This window comes from Notamacropus eugenii, chromosome 1, assembly GCF_028372415.1.
Source record: "Notamacropus eugenii isolate mMacEug1 chromosome 1, mMacEug1.pri_v2, whole genome shotgun sequence".
NCBI lineage: Eukaryota > Metazoa > Chordata > Mammalia > Diprotodontia > Macropodidae > Notamacropus > Notamacropus eugenii.
The window spans coordinates 742,764,825-742,783,298 of record NC_092872.1 but is presented as its reverse complement, the minus strand read 5'-3'; the positions used below and the strand labels follow the sequence as shown (position 1 = coordinate 742,783,298).

The window sequence follows — 18,474 nt, the reverse complement described above, 5'->3', positions numbered from 1 at the left end:
CTGCAACTTATAATCTTAGGGAGCTGCCAAGAACATGTAGCAGATTTGCTCAAGGCCACACAGCCTTATGTGTCAAAGGTGAGACTTGAACCCAGGTTATCCTGGTTCCAAGGCCAGCTCTTTATCTAATTGTGCTGTTTCTCAATGAGTACATCTAAATATTCATTTAATTCAAACAATAAGCCATTATTAATAGCTTACAATGTGCCAAGACCTATATTAGACCCTGGAGATGAACAGTAAAATAAAGTACCTGCCCTAAAGTAACTTATAATCTAGTCAAAGTTGTTGACGGATCAAGTACAAGGTTGGCTTAACTGGAAGCCATCTAATTTAATAATAGAATTCTGGAACTGAAAGGAGCTTAGAAGGTATCTTGTCTAGATTCTGCCTAGAACTTGAATTTTTTCTAGTATACATGTATGTGTGAATATACATACATGTATTGCTATAGATATAGATACAGGTAGCATACTTACAGAGACGGATTGATAGATAAATATAGAGATAACAGATAAATAGAGATATTAGATAGATTGACAGACATGACAAATTGATAGATAAGTGGTAAATAGACAAAGTGACGTAGTAAAGACTCATTCAGCATTTACCATTAGTCATTGTACTAAAAACTGGAGATACAAATGAAAGCATGATGATAGGAGCCTACATTCTAGTGGGAGAAGACAGAAGGGAAGAAAACAATTGGAGAAGACACAAAAGAGAGCCAAGAGGGCACAGGCACAGCACAGGACACAGACGATTGAGAAATAACATGGAAGTGAGGTTCTGGTCACCATAAAACCAAAGTTTGCTTATCACAGTCAGGGAACTCAACATGCCCAAGCAGTCATGCAGCCACCATGCAAAAATCCATTTCCTCAACAAATCTGTAAGAAAGAAATATTCCCCTTCTTAAAGATATGGCAGCCATTCCGCCAGCAGCCACAGGCCCAGGGATCCCTCAGTGAAGCTGATGGATGGGAGTACATAATTAACGGAGGCATAGAAGCTAAATCACAGACCAAGAACAATGATAAGCTTTGGCATCTAGTGCACTTGCTAAATTAAAGTGAAAAAAAAAAGAACCCATAAATAAATGAAGCTTCTAGTGAAGGCTGGGTTATTCGGTTATTCAACAGAAGAGGAATATGAGAGCTTTGAAAAACACAAAACCTCTCTGGGTGCTCCTTTTCATGAAACCCAGGGACCTTAGAGCACACAGGGCTTTACAGAGGCTTCTGGCAGAGGCTCCCCAGGCTTGTCCTCTTCAAGTCATCTTTGTCTCCTCACTATCATCTCTCATCCTTTATATCCTGGCTGTTTCTATGACCTGTCCTTTTCACTCCTTCAATTCCTCTTGAATCAGTCCCCTTCCCTGCTCTGACACTGCCACCACCCTTGGTGCAGCCCCTCATCATCTCACACTTGGATTATCTCGATAGCCTGCTAGAGGTCAGCTGCCATAAGCCTCTCCCCATTCCAGTACATTCTCCAATCAACTGCTGGATTGATTTTCCTAAAACACAGAATCAACCGTGTCACTTCCATACTCAACAAATGTCAGTGGCTCCCTAGTGGATCCCTCCAGGATCAAATACAAAATGCTCTGTTTGGCATTTGAAGCACTTCATAAGCTAGACATTCCACCCTACCTTTCCAGTCTTCTTATACCTTAGACCTGCTCACATACTATTCAACCCCGATGATGCTGGCTTCCTGGCTTCCAGCCACTCCATCTCTCACATGGGACATTTTCTTTGGCTATGCCCCATGCCTGGAGTGCTCTAGCTCCTCATTTCGGCCTCCAGACTTCCCCTCTGGCTTCTTCCAAATCCCGGTAAAAACCTCACCTTCTGTAACGTTTCCATTTCCATATGTTTAATATGATTGTGTATGTATAGCCCACATCAGATTGCTTACCATCTGGGGAGGAGCAAAGGGAGGGATGGTGGAAGAAAAAAATTTGGAACTCAAAATCTTATAAAAATGAATGTTGAAAACTATCTTTTCATGTTATTGGAAAAAAATAAAATATTAAGTGTAAAAAAGAAGCATTTCTAATCCTTTTAAATTCTAGTAGCACACAAAGAATTCACTGTCCCATTAGACACCCATGGTCAATAACTGTCTCCCACCCTGGTCAAACTTCCAAGGGCTGATTATGTAGCCCCATATATGACCCAGGTTACTAACTTCAGAGTAATTTCCCATTTCTAGTTGGGAGTTGGGGTAACCCCAGATTTCCAGTAGCCACATGTCTATTCTATGCATCACAGGTTTGGAGGGTCTGCCCTATCACCCATCACAAATCGTGCTTTACAGAGCTACACTTAACAGCTGAAGCCCTGAACTTGTTCATCTACTACATGTTTGCTTTTGGCCACAAATTAGTGGCCAATTTAGTCAGTCAATTAGTTAGTTAACAAGCATTTACTACACTTTTCCTTTAGACTCTTCCTATATTCCAGGTACTGCTGGAATCAAAGAGATATAAAGAAAGGCACTAACAATAGTCCCTGTGCCACGGAGTTTCCATTCTAAGGGATTTCACAATATTTGAAAAAACAAAAGAGATATGAACAAAATGAAGGGTGTACATGGAAGGACAGTTTGAAAGGCACAGATTTAGGGAAAGAAATTCAACTTTCAAAATAATAATAGTTCATTATAATTGAATTAGAGGAGCTCAGTGTCATACATATTATCATATAGTAATAATGACTAGCATGTAATTAGTACTTGCAAAGCACTTTCCAAATATTATCTTATTCTATCCTCATAACAACACTGGAAGGTGTTATTATCCCCATTTTGTAGATGATAAAACTGAGGCAAGTAGAAGTTAAATGACTGGCTTAGGGTCCTACAGCTAAGTATTTGAAGCAAGATTTGAACTCATCAGATAGAAGAGACCTTATAAATCATGGGGTTCAAGCCCCTCATTTGATATATTTCTATGTGTATTTATTGGGATCCCTGATAGAATATAAACTCTTTGAAAACAGGAGCTGCTTCATTTTGGTCTCTGTATGCTTGGTGCCTAGCACAGTGGAGGGTACCTAGTAGAGATTTAATAGATATTTGCATATTGATTTTTTTGTAATTCCTAGCATGCTTAGAACAATGTTAAACATATCATTTCTATTGTCTGTCCTTCATTTTCAAAGAGGACCAATGATATCAACATTGATGTCTTGATTTGTGAATGAATTAAGTCATCAGCCTCACTCTCTCTTCCAGAGTCATCAAAGTCCAGTGGCAAGACAAAAGTTAAGAAGACTGGTCATGGCTCTGGGTGCAGTGGATCACCTTGGGATCTTTAATGCTTCACCAAGCTCTAAAATCTCGACTGCACATGATTTAGTTGCCTTCATAGCTGTTGGAACAAAGTGTTCTCATTTGCCCATTCTACCATGGGAAATCTTCACATGCCTAGGTTGAGAAGCCCCTAACTCACTAATCCGTTATCCTCAGTCTGGTTTAGCCCATCTGCTGAGATGGTTTGCTGGAGTTTGGCCACTGCACATGAGAGTTGGGTGAAGGTGGACACCAAAGGCGGATGAGCAGCCCTGAAAAGGGCTCAGCAGCCCTCCCACCAGAGGTACCTGTCCTCCTGAGCACCCCATACCCCTTGTTTGACACATAGTATTATATGTTAAAGAATGCCTGCTGATTGTTGCCCTTTATCAGATGTCCCAATCAGACTCCCACAGAAAATTTCCAGGAGATCTCTGAATCAAGAATTTCAGTCATTCTCCTTTTTGCCTAATGAACCATTTTATTCCCTAAAAGAGAAGGCATGCTATTGTGTAATTGGTACCATTATCATTCCAGTCAATGAGATTCCCTTAATGGAAAGGATGATAAAGCAGGGCTCTCTATACTAACTCATGCACACATGAATGTCCCAGAAAGACTGTAATTCAAGAAGATGCCAGTCAAAGAAATCTGTACTGAATATGCCTATTCCAGTGTCTCATTAAAAGTCCAGGGAGACTGAGGAAAGCACAGAGCATGTATATTTGACTTGCGTTGTATTAGAGCAATCAGGGCTGTGTGTGAACACAATAGATTCCTAAGTGCTATCCTTGCCTCTGGTCTCTCCCCTTTACAGCCCATCCTGTGCACAGCTGCCAATGTGAAGCTTTGGAAGTGTACATCCGACCATGTCCTTCCCCTGCTCAAGAAACTTCAGTTGCTCTTTCTCTTGCTTCTAGGATAAACTACAAACTCCTCGAATTGAAATCCAGTCACAGTAGGGTGCTAATCTACCTAGTCAGGCTTGTTACATACTAGTCTCCTCCACACACTCCAAGTCCCAATTAGCCAATCTCATTTGGCAATCTGCCTCTGCGTGGGTGTCCTCCATTCCTGGAATGCACTCCCTCTTTGCCTCTACCACATGACCTTCTTGGGTTCCTACAAATGCCATCTTTGAAGGAAAACCTATCCTTTGTTCCCACCCCTGGTTACTACTATTGCCTCCTGGGAATTTTTATATTTTTGTATATTTTTATAACATTTTATATTGACTTATCTGAATTTGGGTTGTTTTCATCCAAAAGACTGTAAGACCTTGAGGTAAAGAACTATTTCTTTTTTGACTTTGTGTTCTCATCACCAAGCAAAATGTCTGGCTCATTACGATGCTTAACACAAGTTTATTTACTCATGGAGCTGCCATGAGCAAGTCATGTGATATGGTAAGACTTGCTTCTTCCCAGTTTTAATGTATATTTATGCATCTTTATCTTGCACCAAAGACAATTTAATAATAAATGATTTTTAAGCAGTATCAGCACAATTTTCTAAAAAGTTTCACATAATGATGTCACCCCACTTTTTTTTTTTGCAAAACATGACATAAAATATGTGAGGATTATGCAGTGAAATACAGTATGTTCATGTTACTATGCTCAAAGAAAGTTTATTGAATTGGAGTCAATATATTCAGAACACTTTTTTTAGTGCCTACTATGTGCAAGGCACTCTCCTAGGTGCTAGAGTTCTAAAGATCAAAATAGAATTCCTGCTCTTACGGATCTTACATTTGTAGCCAGGTTTTGGTGGGGGAGAAGTGGGATGTGCATTGTGAGGCATGGGGGTTACCTGCACAAACGCGTTAACATCCAATTTTCATTATTACCTGCTTTGTTTTCTTGTTAAACCTCGGGGCTCAAAAGGAGTCCCAGGATACAAATATCTCAGAGATGACTAAAACTCCAGAAATGGATTTCCTATAAATAGTTGCTCAACTCATAGCAAAATGCAATCTCCTGGGCTCAGATAAATATAAAAGTTTTTATCAATATAGTTGATTAAAAATGTAATTAATAACAACTGAAATAAAGTGCTAAGTGCTTTGTACATATATTATCTCATTTGATCTTCACAACCAGCCTTCAAGGCAGGTGCTATTTTTTTCATCCCCATTTTAGAGTTGAAGGAAGCAACTAAGGCAATCAGAAGTGAAATGATTTGCCTAGGGTCACACATCTCCTGGTTCATTGTGATGCCCATTGCCTCCAAATTCCTCTCCTTTTGAGGTGCTCAACCCACTGTTAAGACTTTTGCACTTTCCACTTGGTCTCTAAATTATTAGCCAAAAGAAGCACAATGCATATCTATGTGCGTGAGGTGGGGTGGGGATGCGCCAGTCATTGCCAAGTGAAAATTAGAAGCAAAAGATAGTTTTCAAAGGCTTCTTGAAAACAATATTTGTTTTCTGGAAGTTACGGAGCAATATTCACATTATTAAAATAGCCTTTTAAAGTCTACAAAGTGCTTCACTTTCATTGTATCATTTGAATCTCCCAATCACCTAGTGAAGTAAGTACTATAGATATTATTTCAGGAAACGGAGCCTGGGAGAGGTAAGGGACTTGCTCAAGATGACACAGCTAGTAAAGGTCACTTGGGGGACCCAGGTCGTCCTGACTGTAAGGTGAGTACGCTACCCACTGTATCATCCCGCTTATTATTTCTTTTCGTTATTTTTTAAAATGTCTGTTGGGAAGAAAGCCACAGGCATTTTGTTTGTTGAGGCAGCATCAGTATGTCACATTCAGCAACAGTGACCTTAGTCACTGCATAAAGACATGACTATTTCAAGGCAAACCAGAATGATATTAAGCATTGTCCTAGTGATTTTTACATTCAGACTCTTAAGTTTGGATGGTCTGCTTACCAGTTCGGTGACTTTCCTCTGCAATGAGGGGGTTTCCAGGAGACAAGTCCATGGCAGGCAGGCATGCAGCCCTCTGCTGGGAGTCAGGGACTCAGTCACAGCCTGAGGGATCAGTCACCTCCAATTTAGAACCTTCCTCCAACACTCCCCTGTGTCCAGGAGAAAGGAAAGAAGAAAATTGTAACCTTACCTTATTTTATTTAAAAATCAAAATTTCAGAGGCATTTTGGTCAATGAAATAATAACCCATCTTTCAGCCTATGGCAAAAAAATGTAAAATTTAAATGACAGGCTTTGTTCTCAGTCTTGAAAAAATTAGCCTCTTCAATAAATTCTCTGGGCAATCAGTTTGAAAGACGAATGTGATGACTGGATTCTAAAGTCCGCAGTTTGAAAAGCATTCTTCTCAGTAAGCACTTGGAATTTAGCTCTCAGTCTTACATATTAGAGATATTAACTATATACTGTATATCTCCTTAACGGAAAGATCTCTTTGAATGGGAGTTTTGGGCTTATTCATTAATTTGACTTTGTGTTCTCAGGAATACTGCACTTTTCATTTTGATATTTTTGTCTAGATTCTTATAAAGATGTACTTTAAAAATAAAGTTTCTGAGTGAAGAAAAAGACAATTATGTAATGCCTTCCTCCTCCCTCTCTCTGGTTCTGTGTATGGATGGAACTGGTGTAACTGCATAGTCATTGCCCAGAGGAGTAATGGCAGAATTTTATGGGCTGTTTGCTGGCTCACTGTAGGCTTTTAAATAAAAAATGTGGGGGAGGAGGAATCTATGGGGAGTCTATGATGCAGCTATATGGTCTCACTAAAGAACATGCAGAGCATCTTATTTGGATATATAATCAGGAGGGGTGTATGAAGTATTCAGGAAGGACTAGTAACTTCGGTGTGAGAGCTTGCTGAATCCTTTTCAGGGCTGTGCATCCATTTTTGGTATCCACCTCTCACCCAATTCTCACCTGCAGATCCAAGAATTCATAATATATGCAGCAGCCACGCCCTGTCAAGCCATCTTGGCAGATAGCCTAAACTAGTATGAGGGTAACAGACAAACCTCAAAACTGTCAATGAGTTAGAGTGATGTCTGTGCCAAGTATAGGAAGACTCCCCCCAGTGGAATGGATGGATGAGAACAATTTGTTCCAATGGCCAAGAAGGTGGCTGAAGCAGGTGCACTGGAGAACTTAGAGCTTGACCAGTCATTAAAGATGCCAAGGTCATCAACCGTATTCAGGGCTATGATCAGTCTTGCTACTACACTTTGATGACTCTGGAAGAGAGAGTGAGGCTGCTGACTTTGTGTAACTCTGCCTAGCTTCAATTCAATTCTCTCACAAGTCAAGACGTCAGCAGTGACATCATTGGTCCTCCTTGAAAATGATGGCTGAGCAATGATATAATGCAGTGCTACATAGCAAATTCTCTGCTTTGGGCAGCAGCCTTTACATTTTACCATTGACCCTGGGAGAAGAGTCACAGAAACAGAGAACCAACCAGAAAAGGTCCTATGGAGGGTTAGAAACTACTGACATCTCCTGTTTTTCCCTCAACATCCTCTTCGTATCAATCAAGGTAGTTCTTTCTCCTGTCATCTTCCTGAAATGCCACCTGGCTCTTGATGTATATTCAATCCATCCATTAACAAGCATTTATTAAGGGTCTACTATGTACTCTGATGATACAAAAACAATAACAAAACATCCTTGCTCTCAAGTTCACATTCTGAAGGAGGAAACTACATCCACATATAACTATATAGAGAAAAACAAAGGTTAGGAACAGGGGTTGGACCTATGATTTCATTGATATAGGGGATTCCTATAGTAGGAAGCTCCAGCAGTGCAGACTGAAACCTCTCTGCATCTTATAGTCTTCAGAGAATTGTCTAGGGAACCAGGAGGTTGAGAGACTTGCCCAGGGTCAAATAGACTATATGTGTCAGAGGCAACACTGGAGCCCAGATCTTTCCCCAAAGCCAGCTCTCTATTCACTATGTCATAGACAGTGATACAGAAAAACACACAAAAGGAACATGAAATGTGTACGAGACTCTTAGAATGAGGAAAACAAAGAATCTGGAATGGCAGAAGCCATTTCCATTAAAGACTCCAAGGGGTGGAGGTTCACATGCCCTGCCCATTCAAATAGAGGAATTTCACAAGGAAAAACTGTCTGTACCACTCCCCAGACTTGGAAATATCTCGCATGTCCTTTCTTGCCGTGTCCCCATTTGTCTTCTTTGTTCTAAACTTTTTTCATTCTCATTTCAGGTGTAGTTCTCGCTAACCTTGGGACCCTGATCTAGTAACTTAACTTTGCTGAACTTCACTTTACTCATCCATGAAATGGGGGGAAGGAAGAAAGGAAGGAGAGAGAGAGGAAAAGAGAGAAAGAATGAAAAAGAAAGAAAGAATAGTGAGGTAGTTTACTGGAGAGTATGCCGGACTTGGAGTCAGAAAGACAAGTTCAAATCCAGCTTCAGATACTCAGTAGCTGTGTGATTCTGGACAAATCACTTAAACTCTTTCACCCTCAGTTTCCTCATCTGTAAAATGGGGAAGATAATAGCTCCCCTCTCCCAGGGTTGTTGTTTGGACCAAATGAGATAACATTGATAACATACTTTACAAACTTTAAAGTATCTGGAGGATATGAGGAGGGAAAGCATTTCAGGGAAAGGGGACATCAAATGAAAATGTCCCCAGTTAGGAGACGAAGTATTTTGTTGGAAGAGCACAAAGAGACCAGTATCACTGATTGAAGAACACTTTGGGTAGGGATAAGAAAGAGTAAGATGTAAAAAAAATGGAATGATAGGGAGGGTTCAGGTAAAAAAGTGAAATAGAGGATTTTATATTTGATCCTGGAGGTAAACAAGATGCCCTAGAGTTTGTTGAGAGACTTGTGCTTTAAAAAGATCAGTTTGACTGCTGGATGGAGGAAGGATTGGAGTAGGGCAAGGTGACCAAACTGACTACTGCAATAGTCCAGATGTGAGATGATGAGGGCCTGTACCAGGGCAGCGAAAGTATCAGGAGAACAAAAGGTGACCTATATGAGAGATACAAAGGTTGATATGAAAATTGGCTATAAGGAGTGAGGCATTGAGGATAACACCTAGATTGAGAGACTTGCCAACTGAGAAGATATTGATACCCTCAACAGTAATAAGGAAGTTAGTAAGAGAGGAAGGTTTTGGGGGAAGGATAATGAGTTCAGTTTTAGAGATGTTGAGTTTAAGACATCTATGGTGTACCCAGTTTAAGACATTCAGAAGACAGCTAGAAACATAAAACTGAAGGTCAGCAGAGGGGTGTGGGTTGAACAAATAGGAGAATCAACACAGCAATGATACTTGAATCCTTGGGAGCTAATGAGGTCATCAAGAAAAATATAGATGGAGAAGAAAAGAGAGCCCAGGTCAGAGTCTTGGGATACTCCCATTCATTATTAGTAGGTATGATGTGAATGAGAATCTAGCAAAGAAAGCTGTAAAGGAGTAGTCAGAGAGGCACCAGAAGAACCAAGAGAGAGTAGTTTGAGGAAATCCTAGAGAGAAGGGGATCAAAAAGAGAGTATTTAACCAGTATCAGAATTGTAGAGAGTTTAAGATGGATGAGGATTGAGAAAATGCTTTTGAATTTATCAATTGAGAGAACACTGGTAACTTTGGAGAAAGTTTCAATTGAATTATGACATCAGAAACCAGACTGCAGAGAGTTAAGAAGAGAGTGAAAAGAAGGGAAGTGGAAGAACCAGTTGTATAGCTTTCTATACAGAGCCTAGGAAAGCTAGCATGGATGGATCAAGTGAGAGTTTTTTGAAGATGGGAGAGATATAACGATGATTTGATTGTGACCATACAGAGGACAATCAAGTCTGTAGTCATGGGCACTATGCCACCCAAAGACCTATCTTAATTAAACTAAGGTAAAAGAAACTTAATATTAGGTAATTGGCTACCAGTTAATGAATTTTTTCAATTACAGGAACTTATGAAAGTATACAAAGGGGCTATAATCTACAGCAGTAGAGGGTATAGTGACCCAATTGACATCATGGTTCCTACAGGTGAATGGATGAAGGATATAAATGCAAATTCTGATAGGTTTGTGACTGATGGGCACCAGAGGGATTGGGGGGATATTGGAGGGCAGAAAGTATGGAATGAGAACTATTGTCTTGGAGGTAGGAGAAGGGACTCTTCTCATGTCTCAAAATCCTTCCCATTATCCATGAGTCTTGGAGAGAAGCAATTGTTGTTTGTAATTCATTGGTTTAAGAGGGGACAGGGAAGCTTTCTCTCTCTCTGTCTTCATACACATACACATATATATGCAAGTATGTATGTACATATACACATGCTTATACACACAAATACACAGATTATGTATATGTATATACACACAGAATTATATCTAGTATTTTACAATCTGCAAAGTGTTTTTCAGTTTATTTGAGTATCACATGTTGAAGATATATATATATACACAGAGAGAGAGAGAGAGAGAGAGAGAGAGAGAGAGAGAGAGAGAGAGAGAGAGAGAGAGAGAGAGATTTTTTTACTAATAATAAAACTGAGATTTAAAGAGAGCCAGTGACTTGGCCAGACTTATACACAAGAGAGGAGCAGAGATGAGATTTAAGCCTATCTTTCTTGACTTCAGGTCTGGTGCTCTTCCTCCTCCTCAATGATGTATCCACTGGGTCATGGGCAAGATTGACTTTTACCTTGAAATTGAGTCAGGCAGTTAGGTGGTGTAGTGGATAGAGCACTAAGTTTGAAATCAGGAAGAGTGATCTTCCTGACTTCAAATAGGTATCAGACACTGACTTTGTGACTATGGGCAAGTCACTTAACCCTGGTTGCCTCAGTTTCCTCATCTGTAAAAGGAGCTAAAGAAAGAAATGGGATCCTGAAGAGTCAGACATGACTGAAACAACTGATCAGCAACAACACAGAGAGAACTCCAACTCAAGTAGCTCCTGTGCTGACCTAAGGCACATGCCTGAAACTCCCCATATTATTAATTTCTTTGCTTTAAGACACTGGAAGACTAGATATTAAAATCAAATAGGGTCTCTGAGATGAAGTGATGAGTTAAGTCATTATCAGTCATTAATATCCAAGTTCCAAGTATTTTGTGAAATAGCTTTACTCATCCTTCAGGGGCCCTAAAATGGGACTCTTGGTCCATAAAATCAGATGATAAAAGAAAGGCAGTAAGGCATAGCAGATAGGGCAATGGACTTGGAGTCAGGAAGATATGGGTTCAAATCCTACCTCAGACACTTACTGAATGTGCTCCCAGGGCAAATCATTCAACCCCTATCGACCTCAATTTTTTTAATCTATAAAATGAAAACATTGGACTTAATGAAATTTAAGGTCCCCTTCTAGTTCTAAATCTCTGATTTTTTAGATCTGTGAAGGAAGGCTCAGGAAGAAGGATGGACAGGACAATTTGCCTGAGTTCATGGGCATATGGATGAAGTCTTAAATAGTCATAGCCTCGGGATACCTAATTTCCTGGGTGACCTGTCCAGGGATAGGAATGGGGATAGTGATAGCCTTAGGGATCTATCTTAATTGGACCTGAGTTTTCATTAACCTGGGGAAATCCTGAAAGATTTTCCTTTACCAACGCAGTTTGGCACCTCTGCAAACTTACAGAGAATTGCTGAGAGCACTGAAAGTTTAAGTGATTTGCCCAGGGCAACACAGCTAGCATCTTTGAGAGGCAGGGCTTAACCCCAATCCTGGTCTTCCTCTTTTAATGCCTCTTTATGCACTGTGTTAAGCTGTGAATGCCCTTGTAACATGCCATAATTGAAAAAAATTTCATCATTGTGGAATCTGAGAGGTGAACAGAATCTCAGGGGATGATCCATATCTGAACATGAGTCCCTTCTACAATCTGCTCCAAAGTGGCCATCCAACTTTGATTGTCCTGAAGACCCCCTACCCCCCCTCCACTGAGGAGGGGCATGATCTTCCAACTTGGCCCATCCCCCTTTGGGATAGTTCATACTGGTAGGAAGTTTTCTCCAACATCAAACCTAGATTTTTATTTCTGTCACTTCCATCATAGGTCATATTTTCTACACTCTGAGGGGAAACAAAACAAATCCAATCCCTCTCCCATATTACAGACCCTGAAATACTCGAAGACAGCTAGCACTTGGCATCAACCCCAGTGCGAATCTTCTTTTCTCTAGCTTAAAAATCCCCATTGCATTATAACAGGATCATATATGAGTTCGTCCTTCATTGCTGAAGAAGACCACGCCATCAGAGAAATGATGTCATGACTTGCACTTGACTTTGTTTTTTTGAGTGAGTGAGGGCTGTGCAGGTCACCAGCCTCACTTCTCCTCCTGAGCCATCTGAATGCAGTGACCAGATATTCATCAGGATGACTAGAGATGACCCAGGATGAGGCAATTGAGGTTAAGTGACTTGCCCAAGGGCACACAGCTAGTGAGTGACAAGTGTCTGAGGTGAGATTTGAACTCAGGTCCTCCTGACTATTGACACCTAGAAGGAAACTTAGAGATCACCTTGTAAAACCCTGTCATTTGAAGAGGTGAAGAAACAGAGGCCTATAGAGGTTAAAGGTGCCTAGGTGGCACAGTAGTAGAGGTCTGTGCCTAGAGTCATGAAGAGCTGAGTTCAGATCCAGCCTTTAACACTTACTAGAGGTATGACCTTGGGCAAATCACTTAACCTGTTTGCCTCAGTTTCCTGATCTGTAAAATGAGGTAGACAAGGAAATGGCAAAACCCCTTCAGTATCTTTGCCAAGAAAAACCCAAATACTGTCATGAAGAGGCAGACACAACTGAACAAAGATGTTGAAGAGATTAAACTACTTGCCCAAGACTGTATAGGGAGCAAGCAGCAGATCTGGTACTGGGGTTTTGAATTCTGTGCCCATTCCACTGTCCGGGAATGCCTCTCTTTTGAATCTGTAATAAGATGGTAACGAAAATAATAACAATAACCACCAAAAATAATTACAATGATAACATTTATATAGGCCATGGCACACAAGGGGGAGGGCAGAGAGGAGGAGGTAGCAGCTTAGGCTTCCAGGAAAGGTGGGCTTGAGGACTGTCAGGCCTATTTGGACTCAGCCTCGCCCCGGCAGCTGATGCTCCTGAAAAATTCATAGCAACACTGAATGATAGTGGACCCAGGAGAGGAGCAAGCTAAGGAAGAAATTACATTGAAAAGTGACACTGTGCTGTCTGATATATGTCTAAGCACTCCAAACAAAAGACAACTCATGGTGCATTGGAATGCTTTGGCCAACCTGTTTTTCTGTCACAATTCAAATTTCTGTGCAACAAAGATTCTTGGGAAGATGCTCAAATTAAGGATTAAAACAAAAAGACATTCAAATAGGAAATATTGTCCATGATGACAGAAGTATTCTGAAATGCTGTGAGAAGAATACCAAGGGTGTAGATTTGCTGAACCAGAAGGAAATATAAACTCGCTCTTGTATGAGCTTCTAAGCTCTACTGGATAATGATACTAGTAATGATGGATAAAGGAAGTGACAGGAAGACTAGGGGTTTTCTCTGAGAAAAAAACCAAAAATGTCATCAAGAAATAAGGTACACCTTAAAATTCTAACTAAGGGAGCAGAAAATTTCAGTGAAGAAGAACAAGAAAATATCCACCATAATAAGTTAAAACAGAGCACATCATGGCTACCTCTCTGGAAGATATTGGCAAAGAGGTTGTGGTGAGGAGCCTTCCTTCCAGCTGATTATAGTCTGTTCCAATATGACCTGTTTGAAAGTTCCACTGTGCTTGAGCTTGGGGCTGGCTAGGATCATCACAGCAATGGTTGCTAAGACTGTTTACTGTGCAGATATGAGTGAAGATCTCCTGGCTACATGCTAATAGAATGTTGCCCTAAACAGGCACTTGATTGGAAGCAGAGGAAGTACAGTTAAGGTTAAAGAATTGGATTGGGTGAAAGACGATGTGTACTGATCCTCAAGTTCCTTACAATTAGTCTGAAGAAAACATTTCTGACTTGTATGCTCATACTACTATCATAATGGCAACTGATGTTTTTATGATGATGTTTTATTTAAAATACTACAGAATTATTCAAATTTGAAAAATGCTTGTATGATCTACTTGTCATTAGAAGAAAGACTGAACTTCACACTTAGACATTTGGATACCACATGTGAAGTTTATGATTATTTTTAATTTTCCCTAAATGATCTAGAGAAACTCAGAGATGGCAAAATGAAGTTTATTCTAGAGCCAACTGAAGCTACTTTCCCCCAGTTCCTTGTTTATGAATGTATAGAGCAGTTGGAACTCTGGAAGATTATAGCTGCACCAATAAGTTGATTTCTCATGTGAATAAAGCTGAAAACACTCCCCTAATTTGGTTTACTGCAGTTCTTTCTAAACTGTATTTTCAACAAATCAAAAGCTACCAAACTATTTAGTTTTAGTTTTTTATAATTAAAAATGGTTAATGTAAAAAAAAAAAAAACCAACCCAGTATTTATCAGTATCTAATTGCATATAACCGTATCTCATTTGATGGCACTAATATGTAATTCTACACTCCCAGACAGCAGACAAATGACATCCTGCTTCCTGGATTGAGGTCATCAAGCTAGGAAAAAGAATTTTCAAGCTTGATTAATTGCAAAGTAAGTGCAGAAACTCCTCCCTTTGTGTTTCCAGCAGTCTCCCTGTCGCATTTAATGCAAGGATTGCTTGAGAGGTAGCTAGAGATTTTCCATTCATTTCTGGCTCTGGTGTACGATCCAAAATATCTTCATTCTCTTTGTAACAAATAGAATAAAAATGTTACAAAGGTCTCTCAATGGCTAGATGAAGTCTGTTGCCCTGGCCAGTTTGTGGTGAAATTTTATCCTCTGTCCTCAGAATATACTGCCTCCTTGTTCCCAGGAGTGCCTTATCCCAGTGATTGCTTCCATGGAGCAGACTAATTTCCTAAACTATATAGGACATTTTAGCGCTGCATTCACCTCTGGGACTGCAGATGGCTACTGCCACTGTTGATTTAATGAAATGCATTTCCGCAGTGTTAGGAGAATTTCTAAGTAGCTAGCATCCTGCTCATCTCTGCCACACCCAAGGCAGTCATTTCCAGAAAAAAGGCTATGAGAAGAAACATTTTCTTTTTTAATTCAGACCATCATAATTTACTAAACTAAGCTTGATAATAACCTGCACAAAATTTGAATATGATTCTGTTTCATAAAATCAAGGCATTTCTATTGAGAGTGCATTGGCTCTGGAGGAAGAGGACCTGTGTTCAGATCTCAGCTCTGATGTGAAAAGTGAACCCAGAATCCTGGAGATAGGTGGAACCTTAGAAGAAAAAATACCAGAACTATGGAAAATACTGGTTCTGGACTCGGAACATTAGGGTAGGGGTTATAGGACATGGGTTTGAGTCTAAACTCTGCCACTCAGGACTTGTGAATCATTCTTAGTAATGATTCACATTACTAAGTAACTTAAGGTGTCCTTGCTTCAGTTGCCTCATTTCTTAAATGATGAGGTTGGTCTTGATGTCACATGATGGCCCTTCCAATTGTAATTCTGTGATTCTATGATTTTAGACTACAGAAGGTTGAGCAAGGAGGGACTTTAGAACTAATTAGATCTAGAAAAGTATTTAGAAAATGGAATGGTAGAGCTGCAAGTGACCTGCATTGGTTCCCAAAGTGGATGATACTGCTTCCTAGAGGGTGCTGGACCAATTTAAGGGGGCAGTATTTTTTTATTTTGCAAATCTCTAAAAAAAAAATTAAAGATTTAAAGAAAGGAGATTTTCATGGAGGCACTGAGTAATTATTTTTGAAAAAGGGGAGGTAGTCCAAATAAGTTTGAGTACCTCTACAGACTTAGAGCATATAATGTGAGAGCTTGGAGTGGCCTTAGGATGCAGAACATAGTAATTAAGTGAGAAAGGACTTTAGAGATCACCTGATCCTATTCTAATGTGATTACTTACTTGGAATTTAGGGTATCAAGATGAATTTTTATAAAATTCACCATGAAACTGGGGCAGCATTAATTTTGGCCATTACATCTTCATCATTAGTATAATTTTCATCCAACTCAGTGTCCTCTTTAAATATTTTTTGTAAATTCTCCTCCTCAGCTTCACTATTAAAAAAATAAGGAGGAACATGTTGAGGTTTCAGTGATTAAACTTGTTTTCCTATGAAATTGACAGAATAGTAATGGTTCCCCATTCTTTCTCTTCATATAGAAGTCTTCTCACCACCATAAAGCCTTTCTTGAATTACTCTTCCATGTCTTATTTCCTTGCTCAGAGAATGTTTCTAACTTCCTTCCATTCCCTCTTCCAAATCCTACTTCCAGTCTGTCCATTTTAGAAAATATTGGTTTGTGTTATTTTTTGAATTGACTGTATCATCCTTGATATATCAATGAACTTCCTTAAGTCTCACTTTTTACTCCATAAAATAAAGGACTCACAATGAAGTCTTACATCTCTTCTGTAGCAGGGAATTTTGGTGGGTGGGGTGGGGTTGAGAATTAGGATTTATGCTGGCCCTGAACAAAAGCTTCTCCCACAATCTTGTTGTTCTACAGACACCCAATTCTCTGAAAAGTTATTTCACCAGAGATCAAATATATCACATGTCCTTTCCTTTGTCTCCTCATATTTGACAAATGCTGTGTACCCTCACCAGGAAATTCCCATAATTGATATCTCCATTGACTTTGAGTGCAAGGTCTTTGTTTGTCATCCTCAGGAGAGGGACTGATTACCTATTTAGGCAAAATAGCCAGCCACCTGCAAAGTGTGTTGAGAAATGAAAAAGGAATGTCTCCATCCAAATGCCTTGGTTACCTTCTTTTCATGTTTCCAATCTGCCTCCCTTCCTATAGGGCTTGACAATTTAAATTATAAGGGAACTAAATGGGGAGGAATTGTTTTTGTGTTTTCATTGTTGTGTTTGTGCATTTTCAAAGAGGGCCAATGGGAAGGGGTAGCATACGGAAGGGAAAAGTCATTTTGATTCCTTGTTAGCCACAGAATAGAATCCCAATTTCTTAGGCTTGCATTCAAAGCTGTCTATAATCTGACACTGCTATCCACATTGCTACCCTAACCTCACATTGTTCCCCTAGAGGAGCGCTGTATCATGGTGGAAAGAGCAATGAATCTGCCAAACAGACTCTAATTCATCAATATTGATAGGTTACAAAGGGCATCTTTTAAGCATTCATGAAAGGTATGAAGCTTGCAAAAATTTATGGGGAAATTCATGTTCCTTTAAAAACAAATGATAAACCATGGAGAGCAAACTGATTCCTAGGATTGAAAGCAGCATAGCACTCAATTCAAGAGCTGGCAAGAATTTCATAGGCCAATGATAAAAGATGTTAGCTTACGTTGATATCTTCTGCCCATGGGAACTAGAAGGTGCAATTCTTTGGCTAAAGATTGCTGGACCTGGAGTCAGGAAGGCTGCTTCAAATCCTCTCTTACTTGCTGCCTCACTTAATTATTTCCCATTTTTCCTGTATATAGCTTCTTTGTACATGTTTGTTTGCTTGTTGTCTCCCTATTAGATTGTAATCTCATTGAGGGCAAGGATTGTCTTTTGCCTCGTTTTGCCTCTCCAGCCCTTAGCACCATGCCTGGTACATATTAAGTGCCGACACGAGAGGCACTTAAATATTTATTGAAGGACCAACTCTGAGCTTCAGTTAATCTACCTGTGAAATGATGATGATGATACATCTAAAGCCTCCTTCACAGAGTGATTCTGAGGCTCAAATGTGAAAATGCAGATAAATAATTATATATCTCAGTTATAACATTATTAAATGGAGATTGTCATCATAGGATCTATTAGAGTCCTTTGCCTTTCTTTGTCTCCATGTTCTTTCTCCTTCCCTCTCTGCTCCATGCCTTTGAGAAACTGTGAATAAAGGGCATTGAACAGCACCTCACACCATATATCAAAATAAGCACCAAATGGACACGTAATTTAGAAAGAAAAGATGAGGTCATAAGCAAATACAGAGAAAGGGAGAAATTACTTTTTAGATCTATAAACAGAAGAGCTTGATGACTAAACAAGTAACAGGATCACTGTAATCACAGACAGCAAATTAGATAATTTTGACTTTATAAAATGTAAAGGTTATGCACAAAAAATCTAATGTAGTTACTTAGACAAGAAATAGGTAAATAAAAAAAGCAATAAGT

At 39.6% G+C, this 18,474-nt stretch overlaps 1 pseudogene; it reads left to right on the top strand.

Annotated features, from left to right (window-relative positions):
- The first annotated feature begins 13,431 nt into the window (after positions 1 to 13,431).
- On the top strand, positions 13,432 to 14,588 carry LOC140528783 (methyltransferase-like protein 22; annotated as a pseudogene).
- The last annotated feature ends 3,886 nt before the right edge of the window (positions 14,589 to 18,474 follow it).